The 13,889-nt window shown below is 44.1% G+C and overlaps 1 protein-coding gene across 1 annotated transcript in view; it reads right to left on the bottom strand.

Annotated features, from left to right (window-relative positions):
* RPS12 (ribosomal protein S12) overlaps positions 1-13,889 on the bottom strand; it is a 123,303-nt gene that overhangs the window by 57,558 nt on the left and 51,856 nt on the right. The window lies entirely within an intron of this gene.

Raw genomic sequence — 13,889 nt, 5'->3', positions numbered from 1 at the left:
AGCAACCTGTGATGTTTAACTGTAGAGATCAGGAAAAATGCATCTAATCTCTTCCTTCTGTAGTTCCTCAAACACATCTGAACTAAAACAATTAGAAATGCTAAACTTTCCTTGTCAAAACCAGTCCTGTTAAGAATGGAGATTTCTCCTAAATTTCAGAATCCAAGGTGTTGTCAACAGTTAGTCAATCAATAACTGACCGGCTGATAAGTGATGCTCAATCTGTTCTGGGCAAGGTTGCCCTCCCTGTGAAGAAGCAGGCTCACAACATCGGGGTTCTCTATGACTATCATTTTTTTGTTTATTTAAAAGCACCAATAAACTGCTTAATATTTAAAAAATCTCTAAGTGGTGTACAATATAAAAAAGATTTCACTAAAACAAAAATAAAATCAATAAAACAGCAGCATAAAAGCATGTAAAAACAAATGAAACAGGAATTCAGAGGATTCCAATAAATAAAAACAAGGTCCGATTTTATGGGTCAGGGAAAGCCTGGGCAAAAAGAGAAGTCTTCACAAGATGTCTGAAGCAACTGATGGTTATTGCTTCATGTATGACAGAGGGAAGGGCACTGACATTCCAAAACAAAGGGGCAATGGCAGAAAAAGCCCATTTTTGGGTCACTACCCTGTAATATTCTGTAGGGTATGGTGCCATGAGTATAATTTCTCCAGGTGATCTAAGTGATCTTACAGGCCTATACAGGGGCAGGCATTCTTTTGGGTAACCTGGTCCCAAGTTGTTCAGGGTTTTAGATGTTAACAACAAGACCTTGAGCATGGTCTGGTAACTGATTGGTGGTGAGTGCAGTTCCCTTAGCACAGATGTAATATGTGTGTATCCAAGTATTCCACTCAACAACCTGGCCATAGCATTCTGCACAACTGCAGCTACCAGATAATCCCAAGGGAAACTCCACATACAGAATATTACAGTAGTCCAGTTGTGAGGTTACCAACACAAGATACAGTGATCAAGTTATCCCTGTCCAGAAAGGGGTTAGCTGATGTATCGCCACAGAGCTCACCTGAACCTCACAAAATGACAAAATGGGAGCACCCCCAAACGATACACTTTCAGAGGCACAGAAACACATGTAGCTTGACATAGAGTGCCTTTTACCAGCTTTGGCTGGTGGCCCAATTGTACTCCTATGTGGACAGGAGGAGGCACATGTTACCAAATTCTTCCAAGCTACACAGCAAGTGGATTGGACTGTGAAAGACCAACCCAAATGGTGTTTGCATTTTGACCAATTTGTAGGGCAGTACAAGGTGCTGGTCATGACCTATAAAGCCTTACACGGCGTGGGACCGCAATATCTTGTGGAACGCCTCTCCCACTATGAACCTACCCGGTCACTTCGCTCAGCAGCTAAGGCCCTCCTCCGGGTACCAACACATCAGGAAGCCCGGAGGACAGTTACACAATCTAGGGCCTTTTCTGTAGTGGCCCCTGAATTGTGGAATAGCCTCCCTGAAGAAATACGCCTGGCGCCTACGCTGCTATCTTTTCGGCGCCAGGTTAAGACTTGGCTATGCTCCCAGGCATTTTAATATGTTTATTTTTATATTTCTGTGGTTTCTGTTTGTGTTTATTATTGTTCGGCTGTTTTTATTATGATATTTTGTATTTTAATGCTTTTGTACACCGCCCAGAGAGCTATTCGCTATGGACGGTTTAAAAATGAAACAAACAAGCAAATAAATAAATAAATAATATCTCAGAGAGGAGGTCAGGTCTCCTGCTCCCCTGGTGCATTCACTATAGCTGCCCAATTTCCCTGCTTTTGAAAGTTTGATAGAAATAGCTGTGGGCTATAGGTACATTCTTAAACCACAAGGTTTTTTGCCTATTAGTGAATTTCCCTGCTTTTCAATCTGGGAGGTAAGAAATGGGATCCTGTGCAAGTTTCTTGAGAATGGATTGATCATTTGCATGCTTATTGAGTTCAATGGGATTTACTCCCCTGCAATCATGCTTAGGATAGGTGCAACTGACCACAGAGAATGGAGAGGGGAGGAGGAGGGGGGGAGGAAACGCAGAGGGGAGGACTGGGAGGGAAGCAGGCAGGAGGGAGAGGGGGGAGGACAGGTTTGATCATTTGCATGTTTATTGAATTCAGTGTGATTTATTCCCGTGCAATCGTGCTTAGTATAGGTAATACTGACCGGGGGGGAAGGGAGGGAGGGCTGGAGTGGGCAGAGGAGGAGGAAGAAGGAAGAGGGGAGGGGAGGAGGAAAGGAGAGGAGAGGGGGAAAGCAGGTCTGTTCATTTGCATGCTTATTGAGTTCAATGGGATTTACTCCTATGCAATCCTGGTTAGGATAGGAAAAACTGACCATGGGGGAGGAGGAGTGGGAGTGGGAATGAGAAGGAGCATATTGGAGGGCGGCAAAGGAAAGGGGAGGGGAGGGGAGGTTTGATCATTTGCATGCTTATAGAGTTCAATGGTATTTACTTCCATGCAATCATGCTTAAGATAGGTAAAACTGACCATGGGGAGGAGGAAGAGGAGGGGGAAAGGGAAGGAGGGGATTGGAAGGGGATGGGGATGCGGAGGGAGGGGCAAAGGAAGGGGGAGGGAAGGGGCAAGAGGGAGGGAATAGGAGGGAGGAGAAGGAAGGGAGGGTTTGATCATTTGCATACTTTTTGAGTTCAGTGGGATTTATTTCTATGCAATCATGTTTGAAAATGGAAATGGACTGCCTTCAAGTCAATCCCCACCTATGGCGACCCTTTGAATAGGGTTTTCATGGTAAACGGTATTCAGAGGTGGTTTCACCATTGCCTTCCTCTGAGGCTAAGAGGCAGTGACTGGGCCAAGGCTGTGTGGGGATTCGAACCCTGGTCTCCCAGGTCATAGTCCAACACTGACCCAGGGAAGGGGCAGGGAGGGGAGGGGGAGGAGATTGGGTGGGTGAGCACTGGGCAGAAGGGAAGCCCCTTTCCTTTCTAAAAGGAAAACACTGTGAACGGTATCATTCTTTTTCAGACTTTCCCCCACTTTTTTATTCTACAGCAGGCACATGTAGCCTCCCACCCAAATTTAAACCAAAGTTTTTCCTGGCCACATCCACACCAGGCCTTTATTTCACTTTGGAGAGTCATGGCTTCTCTCAAAGAATCCTGGGAAGTGTAGTTAGTGAAGGGTGCTGAGAGTTGCTAGGAGACGCCCTGTTCCCCTCACAGACCTTCAATCAGAGTGGCTGATTGTTAAACCAGTCTGGCCACTGGAGCTCTGTCAGGGGAATAGGAGTCTCGTCTCAGGACCCTTCACAAACTACACTTCCCAGGATACTCTGAGGGAAGCCATGACTGTCATGAAATCAAAGTCGGGTGTGGCCCCCTGATTAGACAAGCCCAGCAGCTGTGAGTCTGGCTTTTAGAATTCTGACAGTTGGTTCTTACTGAGCATGCTCTGTGTTATCATAGGCTGCCAGCCAAAATTTCTTAAATTAATTAAAAATCTGCCAGGCATTTTTTAACTTTTAAACTGCAGAAGATGAAGGTCAGACAAGGGGGCAAGGTCAGTATTAGGATTACAGGTATTCTGTGAATATAGCTGATTTTTAATGAATTTCAACATATTATGAGAGAAAAAAGTCCAAAAAGGCTGTGGGGTTTTTTCTCTCTTTTTAGACTTTGAACTCTCTATTCTCTCTGACTGTCTTGTGTATCGCCATGAAAATTGAGAGTGTTGTTAAGCAAGCGTTTCTGAGTTCAGGACTATAAGTTTTGTAAGGTTTTGTTTTGAAATGAGCTTATGGGAAGCATCAGAATGGCATGGGGGTATTTTCAATTTAACATTGCGGAATGTGAAAAACCCACGCTGAGAGTGGCTGTATAATAATGGTTCAGTGAGTAACAATGGATAATGCTCTGTTAGGGTTGAGTCCTGCTCCCAGACCTGGAGCCTGTGGTTTCCTCAGAGGAGAGGCAGAGAGAGCAGGATCTCCCTTCCCCCCAACTGATCTCCATATTGTCAATACCCTGAAGAGTCCATTAAAAAGGGGCCCTTTAAATTGGTTCTTCAAAATTTCTTCTTGAAAGACCAGCTTTCCTTTTCTGGATCACCTTTGTGTTGCCCTCACCACTGTCTTACTTTATTTTATTTCATTTCATTTATCCTGCCCTTCCTCCCAAATGAGCCCAGGGCCCTTGAAGCAACAGCTCTCTTTAGAGCTCTAAGCTCCAGCCTTCCTGAACCAGGGAAACAGACAGACTCACTCAGAAAGTGAGACCCTGTCAGCATATAACACCTCCGCTCAGAGAGCTGCACTGGTTGTCAATTTGTTACCGGAAAGCCCTTAGCAGCTCGGGACCAGTTTACTTGCGAGACCACCAGATTTCATATGTGCCCACTCGAGCACTTCGATCTGTGGAACTGGCAGTGTTACAGGTGTGCGGATATACCGCGTGTCCAGGACTTTACAATAGAAGAGCAAGACAGAGTACTTGGTTTAAGAGTCCTTTACTTCGGACATTAAGGCATGCAAGATCAACAAACGCTTTCAGTTTCCTTGCACAGAGTAGCTTTCTCCACAGAATACAAACACTCATAGAACTTCTTCTCCTTGAACAAAACCCCCCACAAGAGCTTTCGGTTTCTTGCCAGCCTTAAGTAGATAAGACTGGCCTCGCTGGACACAGCTGCCAGCCAACGTCCTTGGCACGCATCCTTGCTGGCTTAACCCCATAATAGCATTTTCTTGTTCTGCTACTCATGTGAGGCACATATGCACATACACACATATCCAACAGCCCCCACCTGTGTCTCACATGAACACAATTACAACAGTTTACATTTCAGTACATTCAAGTTACATTTCACTTTGTTCACGTTTCAGTACATTTCAGTTCCATACATCACTTTTCAGTTACATGTTTTATTTACATTGAATCTTAGACCACTCCAAGCCTTGGCACTAGCCTGCTGAATTTCTCCTCACATAAAGGCTTGGTCATGATGTCAGCAACCATGTTGTTGGTGTCACAAAATGTTAGGTTAATAAATCCTTTCTGCACACAGTCTCTCACATGAAAATATCTGACACTGATATGTTTTGTTCTTTTTGTATGTGCTTCTGATGTGGCTATTGTGATACAAGTTTGATTATCCTCATACACAGTTATCGGCAACTGTATCTCCAAGCCTAAATCCTGCATGAGCAATATGAACCATTGCAGCTCATTGCAGGCGTGTGATAGAGCAATATATTCAGCCTCTGCACTCGATGTGGCAACCACTGTCTGTTTCTTGCTGCTCCAGTCAACGCAGGACCCGTGCCACATCACAACTATGCCAGAGGTTGACTTACGACTGCTCAGCTCCCCTGCATGATCTGCATCCACGAAGCATTCTAAACTCCCTGCTTTTGCTCCTGACAAAACCAGGCCTTTTGTTTTTGTTCCCTGCAGATAGCGTAATACCCTTTTGACTCCCTGCCAATCAGCCTCTGACGGATGCTCTACTTTCCGGCTTAGAATGCTGACAGCGTTGCAGATGTCTGGGCGAGACACCTTGACCAGATATTGTAATTTTCCAATTATGTGCCTGTACATATCGGGTTCTGTACAAGGCGTCTCCTGCATGTTTTGTTGGAATGACGCAACCATGGGAGTCTTAACAGCATTGCATTCCGTCATTTTACTCTTCCAGGAGCTCATTAATTTTCCCTTCCTGTTTTAATATTATGCTGCCGTCTTCTGCTCGCATAATATCTGTGCCCAAATAATGAGTAGCAGGTCCCAGATTCTTCGTGTCTACCTGTCTGCCCAGTTGCTCACTGAATTCCCTTTCCTCCTGCTTATCATGATATATGAACATGATGTCATCCACATAAACAGCACAGATATTAGTGTGTGTTCCTTTTCTCTGGACATATACACATGGGTCTGCCTTGCACCTTTGAAATCCCATCCTCTGCAACACACTGTCCAATTTCTCGTTCCAGCAGCGTGCACTTTGCTGCAAGCCATAGATGGATTTATGTAGTTTACATACAAACCCTTCCTGTGACACAGAACCTGGGGGCAGTTCCATGTATATCTCTTCTTTTAAATCTCCATGAAGGAATGCTGTCCCTATATCATAGTGATTAATGCTCATTTGCTGCATTGCGGCCAGCTTCAAGAGAACACGAATGGACTCATGTTTCACAACCGGGGCAAAGATAACATCAAAATCTGTCCCATGCTGTTGGGTGAATCCTTTGGCTACTAAACGTGCCCTGTACCTCTGCACCTCCCCCGTACTTGTTTTCTTTTTCTTAAACACCCATCTGCAACCTATTGCCTTTTTACCCATGGGAAGTTTTACTAACGTCCACGTGCCATTCTTTTGCATGGCTTGTAATTCTTCCTGCATGGCTTGCTGCCATCTGCGCTGTTCTGCCTCCGGCATTAGCCTAATTGCATGGAATGAGGATGGCTCCTCAAGTTCCCTGTGAAGCTCCTCCATCTGGGCAGTACATACCGATGGTGGGCTATCAACGGCAGTAATCTTGCATTCCTGACCATCATCCCTTTTACGCCCCATTAAACTCAAGTCATTAGTACACTTCACACCCATGGTCATTCTAAACAACCCCTGTGTCATAAATCCCCTGCAGACGACCTCGTCTCCTTTCAACACAATGCATTTGTCTTTTTCAAACAGCACAGAAAAACCAATACTCACTAATTTCCTGACAGACAGAATGTTATTGGCTAAATCAGGTACATAAAGAACATCTGTAATAATCCCAATTTGACATAATTTCATTGTTCCTCGCGCCAGTACGTCTCTCCTGGATCCATCCGCTAGCAAAACAGAGTCCTGCACTGCTTTCGACGTGTGAAATAAATTAGGATCTTTTACGAGACAATGAGATGCTCCACTGTCACACACCCAAGCCGTCGCTTTAGTTTGAGGCTTCCCTGTGTTAACAAAGTTCACGCTCGCCTGCCTCCAGCCTCTGTCTCTGTTTTTCAGCCTGACTACACAGTTCCTTTGAATATGTCCACGCGCTCCACAAAAATAACAGGTTTTATGACTTTGCTGCTCCTTAAAACTCGCCTGCTTGCTTTTGGCAGCTTCTCTTTCCTCAGACTTTTTCTTCCCTTGTCGTCTCTGCCACTCTTGGTTCAGTTTTTCCTCAACAAAGTCCAAATTTAAGCCTCCATCGGGCATCGCCTCCATGGACATCACCAGATTATTCCACGTCTCATCAAGTGAAGCCAACACCAAATAGACTTTTTGAAGATCACTATGTTCCATCTGTCTATATCAAGTTTAGCAAATAAACGCCTGAACTCCGTGAGATGCTCAGCCATGGTGCTCTCCTCCGTTAGCCGCATCTGATACAGTTTTCTTGCCAAACACAATTTTGACCCCGCTGTCGTTTGAACATGAACAGTTTGTAGCACATCCCACATACCTCTTGCTGTGGTTTCATCTCTGACATAAAGCAGCTGAGAGTCAGATAGAGCCAAGGTAATAAATGCTTGCGCCTTCTCATCTTTGCGCGTCCAAGCCGCCGAAGGAGCCGCCGGTGGGGTGGTGTCAATTACTTCAAATAAATCTTCTTTTATCAGGAAAGCTCTCATCCTCAGCTTCCAGCTGACGTAATTAGTCCCTGTAAGCCTCTCCATGGGCATACCTCCAGACATGTTAACTGCCATCTCTGCTCACCTCTTCCAGGCACGATCAAGCAGCCTTCCGGAGCTCTGGCTCAGTCCTGAACCGTCTTTACTCTGTTGTAGAGTGCGCTGGATCTGGGCCCATAACCCTGTTGGTGTGTGTGCAGATATACCGCGTGTCCAGGACTTTACAATAGAAGAGCAAGACAGAGTACTTGGTTTAAGAGTCCTTTACTTCGGACATTAAGGCATGCAAGATCAACAAACGCTTTCAGTTTCCTTGCACAGAGTAGCTTTCTCCACAGAATACAAACACTCATAGAACTTCTTCTCCTTGAACAAAACCCCCCACAAGAGCTTTCGGTTTCTTGCCAGCCTTAAGTAGATAAGACTGGCCTCGCTGGACACAGCTGCCAGCCAACGTCCTTGGCACGCATCCTTGCTGGCTTAACCCCATAATAGCATTTTCTTGTTCTGCTACTCATGTGAGGCACATATGCACATACACACATATCCAACAGCCCCCACCTGTGTCTCACATGAACACAATTACAACAGTTTACATTTCAGTACATTCAAGTTACATTTCACTTTGTTCACGTTTCAGTACATTTCAGTTCCATACATCACTTTTCAGTTACATGTTTTATTTACATTGAATCTTAGACCACTCCAAGCCTTGGCACTAGCCTGCTGAATTTCTCCTCACATAAAGGCTTGGTCATGATGTCAGCAACCATGTTGTTGGTGTCACAAAATGTTAGGTTAATAAATCCTTTCTGCACACAGTCTCTCACATGAAAATATCTGACACTGATATGTTTTGTTCTTTTTGTATGTGCTTCTGATGTGGCTATTGTGATACAAGTTTGATTATCCTCATACACAGTTATCGGCAACTGTATCTCCAAGCCTAAATCCTGCATGAGCAATATGAACCATTGCAGCTCATTGCAGGCGTGTGATAGAGCAATATATTCAGCCTCTGCACTCGATGTGGCAACCACTGTCTGTTTCTTGCTGCTCCAGTCAATGCAGGACCCGTGCCACATCACAACTATGCCAGAGGTTGACTTACGACTGCTCAGCTCCCCTGCATGATCTGCATCCACGAAGCATTCTAAACTCCCTGCTTTTGCTCCTGACAAAACCAGGCCTTTTGTTTTTGTTCCCTGCAGATAGCGTAATACCCTTTTGACTCCCTGCCAATCAGCCTCTGACGGATGCTCTACTTTCCGGCTTAGAATGCTGACAGCGTTGCAGATGTCTGGGCGAGACACCTTGACCAGATATTGTAATTTTCCAATTATGTGCCTGTACATATCGGGTTCTGCACAAGGCGTCTCCTGCATGTTTTGTTGGAATGACGCAACCATGGGAGTCTTAACAGCATTGCATTCCGTCATTTTACTCTTCCAGGAGCTCATTAATTTTCCCTTCCTGTTTTAATATTATGCTGCCGTCTTCTGCTCGCATAATATCTGTGCCCAAATAATGAGTAGCAGGTCCCAGATTCTTCGTGTCTACCTGTCTGCCCAGTTGCTCACTGAATTCCCTTTCCTCCTGCTTATCATGATATATGAACATGATGTCATCCACATAAACAGCACAGATATTAGTGTGTGTTCCTTTTCTCTGGACATATACACATGGGTCTGCCTTGCACCTTTGAAATCCCATCCTCTGCAACACACTGTCCAATTTCTCGTTCCAGCAGCGTGCACTTTGCTGCAAGCCATAGATGGATTTATGTAGTTTACATACAAACCCTTCCTGTGACACAGAACCTGGGGGCAGTTCCATGTATATCTCTTCTTTTAAATCTCCATGAAGGAATGCTGTCCCTATATCATAGTGATTAATGCTCATTTGCTGCATTGCGGCCAGCTTCAAGAGAACACGAATGGACTCATGTTTCACAACCGGGGCAAAGATAACATCAAAATCTGTCCCATGCTGTTGGGTGAATCCTTTGGCTACTAAACGTGCCCTGTACCTCTGCACCTCCCCCGTACTTGTTTTCTTTTTCTTAAACACCCATCTGCAACCTATTGCCTTTTTACCCATGGGAAGTTTTACTAACGTCCACGTGCCATTCTTTTGCATGGCTTGTAATTCTTCCTGCATGGCTTGCTGCCATCTGCGCTGTTCTGCCTCCGGCATTAGCCTAATTGCATGGAATGAGGATGGCTCCTCAAGTTCCCTGTGAAGCTCCTCCATCTGGGCAGTACATACCGATGGTGGGCTATCAACGGCAGTAATCTTGCATTCCTGACCATCATCCCTTTTACGCCCCATTAAACTCAAGTCATTAGTACACTTCACACCCATGGTCATTCTAAACAACCCCTGTGTCATAAATCCCCTGCAGACGACCTCGTCTCCTTTCAACACAATGCATTTGTCTTTTTCAAACAGCACAGAAAAACCAATACTCACTAATTTCCTGACAGACAGAATGTTATTGGCTAAATCAGGTACATAAAGAACATCTGTAATAATCCCAATTTGACATAATTTCATTGTTCCTCGCGCCAGTACGTCTCTCCTGGATCCATCCGCTAGCAAAACAGAGTCCTGCACTGCTTTCGACGTGTGAAATAAATTAGGATCTTTTACGAGACAATGAGATGCTCCACTGTCACACACCCAAGCCGTCGCTTTAGTTTGAGGCTTCCCTGTGTTAACAAAGTTCACGCTCGCCTGCCTCCAGCCTCTGTCTCTGTTTTTCAGCCTGACTACACAGTTCCTTTGAATATGTCCACGCGCTCCACAAAAATAACAGGTTTTATGACTTTGCTGCTCCTTAAAACTCGCCTGCTTGCTTTTGGCAGCTTCTCTTTCCTCAGACTTTTTCTTCTCTTGTCGTCTCTGCCACTCTTGGTTCAGTTTTTCCTCAACAAAGTCCAAATTTAAGCCTCCATCGGGCATCGCCTCCATGGACATCACCAGATTATTCCACGTCTCATCAAGTGAAGCCAACACCAAATAGACTTTTTGAAGATCACTATGTTCCATCTGTCTATCTTCAAGTTCAGCAAATAAACGCCTGAACTCCGTGAGATGCTCAGCCATGGTGCTCTCCTCCGTTAGCCGCATCTGATACAGTTTTCTTGCCAAACACAATTTTGACCCCGCTGTCGTTTGAACATGAACAGTTTGTAGCACATCCCACATACCTCTTGCTGTGGTTTCATCTCTGACATAAAGCAGCTGAGAGTCAGATAGAGCCAAGGTAATAAATGCTTGCGCCTTCTCATCTTTGCGCGTCCAAGCCGCCGAAGGAGCCGCCGGTGGGGTGGTGTCAATTACTTCAAATAAATCTTCTTTTATCAGGAAAGCTCTCATCCTCAGCTTCCAGCTGACGTAATTAGTCCCTGTAAGCCTCTCCATGGGCATACCTCCAGACATGTTAACTGCCATCTCTGCTCACCTCTTCCAGGCACGATCAAGCAGCCTTCCGGAGCTCTGGCTCAGTCCTGAACCGTCTTTACTCTGTTGTAGAGTGCGCTGGATCTGGGCCCATAACCCTGTTGGTGTGTGTGCGGATATACCGCGTGTCCAGGACTTTACAATAGAAGAGCAAGACAGAGTACTTGGTTTAAGAGTCCTTTACTTCGGACATTAAGGCATGCAAGATCAACAAACGCTTTCAGTTTCCTTGCACAGAGTAGCTTTCTCCACAGAATACAAACACTCATAGAACTTCTTCTCCTTGAACAAAACCCCCCACAAGAGCTTTCGGTTTCTTGCCAGCCTTAAGTAGATAAGACTGGCCTCGCTGGACACAGCTGCCAGCCAACGTCCTTGGCACGCATCCTTGCTGGCTTAACCCCATAATAGCATTTTCTTGTTCTGCTACTCATGTGAGGCACATATGCACATACACACATATCCAACAACAGGTGCCACATAATACTCATTCTGCACTTGTAAAAAATCATTCTTTTAGTGTGGCAGCATTTACTTTTTGGAACTCCCTGCCTATTGACATCAGGCAGGAACCCTTGCTGTATTCCTTTTGGCACCTGCTTAAAATTTTTTTGTTTAGGCAAGCCTATCCAGACACATAGATGTTGATCTATTTTAATCTTTTTAGTTAGTAGCTGTTAGTAGCTGTTTTAATTGTTTTAAATACATTAAATGCATTTTAATTACTTGTTTTTAACTGTTTTATTGATAATGTTTTTTAAACTGCTTAGAGGTCTTTACATTCAAGAGGTGTATAATTTTTAAAAATAAATAAAAACATGTGATGTTCCCTTGCCATGTTTCTCCCTCCCCTGAATAATACCTGTAGAGGCACTATCACTGCCCCTCACCCATGGATGCTGGGTCCTTCCCCATCCCAATGCACCAGATCCTGACCAGCTTCTCTCCATTGCCACTCCAGAAAAATAACACTACTAGCCACAAATCAATATAGCCTACATTATGTGACCCACAGGGAAATAGAGAAACCACGTCCCACTCTGAGAGGGAGGTCTACTCAACCTGTCATCTCGTTCATCCACTCTCACTGGGTGCCTAACTTAATAATGGGGCTAATAAATTAAATCTCAGTTATAATCAGGCATAATCCAACGCACACAGCAAAGGGATGAAGACCAATAATGACAATCCCTTTTAGCAAATTGTCCAAGCACAACCTCAGAGAGCCTCTGGACATCTTCAAGGCCTTGTCAGAAACTAGGACAATAGATGGTGCACAAACCCAGGAATCAGGGCAGAAAGGCAGTTTAGATGGAAACTGCAGTTGGCTGATATTTGAGACTCTGGGCTCATCTACATGGTGGTGTAGTGTGTGTTTGGTGCTACTCACATCTCCTTTTAATTCACATGGTTCACATGACGTTACTGGCAAACAGAAGCTATCATGCAGTTCTCCCACATAAATTCATACTAATCCAGTCCGCTGATGATATGAAAAGTTTAGAACAATACAGCTCCACTCCACTCCACATGTCTTTGAAGACGTTTTGCTTCAATGATTTTTGGTGGTGGTGGTGGGTGAATTATCACTTTCAGCTATTCCTCTTTCTCCGCCCACTAACTCTCCCATTAATTCCATTTTTCCCCCGGTTGTTTATCCATCAACTTCCGACTGCTCTGTCTTCCCCCCTTCAAAGTTTGCTGCAGCCCTCCCTTCTTTCCTCCCTTTGTCCCTGAGTAAACTTCCTTCACTCCTTGTAACTAGCGATGGGAATTGCCATTGGATTTGATCATTCTTTCTCATGTTCTCTGCAGAGAGAATTTTGAAGTAACATCTCTCTGTGCCTGATTTCTGATTTTTTTCTAAAAAATTTAAAGTGAATTTTTAAAATACAAAATCACCTCAAAAATATTGATAACAATATATTTTCTCAAAATATCAATACTGATATTTTATTTAAAATGTCGATATTGATTTGTTTGATTCATTTGTTTTTACAGTGTGGAAAAAGGGGCAGCAGAGAAAGGGAGGCAAGATGACCCCACTTCTTTTCAACCGCCGAACTTCAGGAAACGGTAGGGGCAGGAAGGAGTGGAAAAACTGCATAGGTCAAAAATATTTGCACGTACCCAGTAACTGAACAACTGGAGGAAGTAAAAATGTAAAATTAGAGGGCAGGGCCAGAAGGAAACAGCAACACTAATCCTTCTGAGAGGAACGCCTGCTTGTCTGAATGGAAAACAACGGATTTGAGCATGAAGCGTGGACCTTGCAAATCTATTACGACAGTAAAAGCAATGCATTTGCTACAAAGAAATGCTCCCATGTGGATAAGCCCTCCCTGAAATGTTTGCCTTCGCCTTCTGTTTTGTTCCTATTCCAGGAGATTGCTAAAAATGTTGCTCAGTTGTTGCATATCAACTATTGAAGGCTCACTTCTCCGACTGTCAATGTGCATTTCTCATTTACTAATTACATCGTATAACAACATTTCTGAAATTCTTTGAAGATTGTGAAAGAAAGAATGGGGATGTAAGACAGGCATATCATTAACTGTTGGGAAAACATGAATAGAGAACAACTTCCATGTTGTTCGCTCACAAATTAACAGATAGCAACTTCAAAATGAGTAAATACATGTTTGCTGTAAATAAATTACAAATAAATTACATTTTTCCCAGTGATTGTGCACCTTAAAAAAGGTCATTTTGACTCTAAGGAACTTGCCCTCAAGCTATGGGAATGGGTGGGGGATAAATTTTAAAGAAAATTCCACCTCTGTTAGATGAAAAGAAAGAACACATATTGTTGAAGAAAGAAAGGAGATAAA

The sequence above is a fragment of the Rhineura floridana genome, chromosome 4, assembly GCF_030035675.1.
Source record: "Rhineura floridana isolate rRhiFlo1 chromosome 4, rRhiFlo1.hap2, whole genome shotgun sequence".
In the NCBI taxonomy this organism is placed as follows: domain Eukaryota; kingdom Metazoa; phylum Chordata; class Lepidosauria; order Squamata; family Rhineuridae; genus Rhineura; species Rhineura floridana.
Note: the sequence above shows the minus strand (reverse complement) of the source record. Positions and strands in the feature narration are given on the sequence as shown.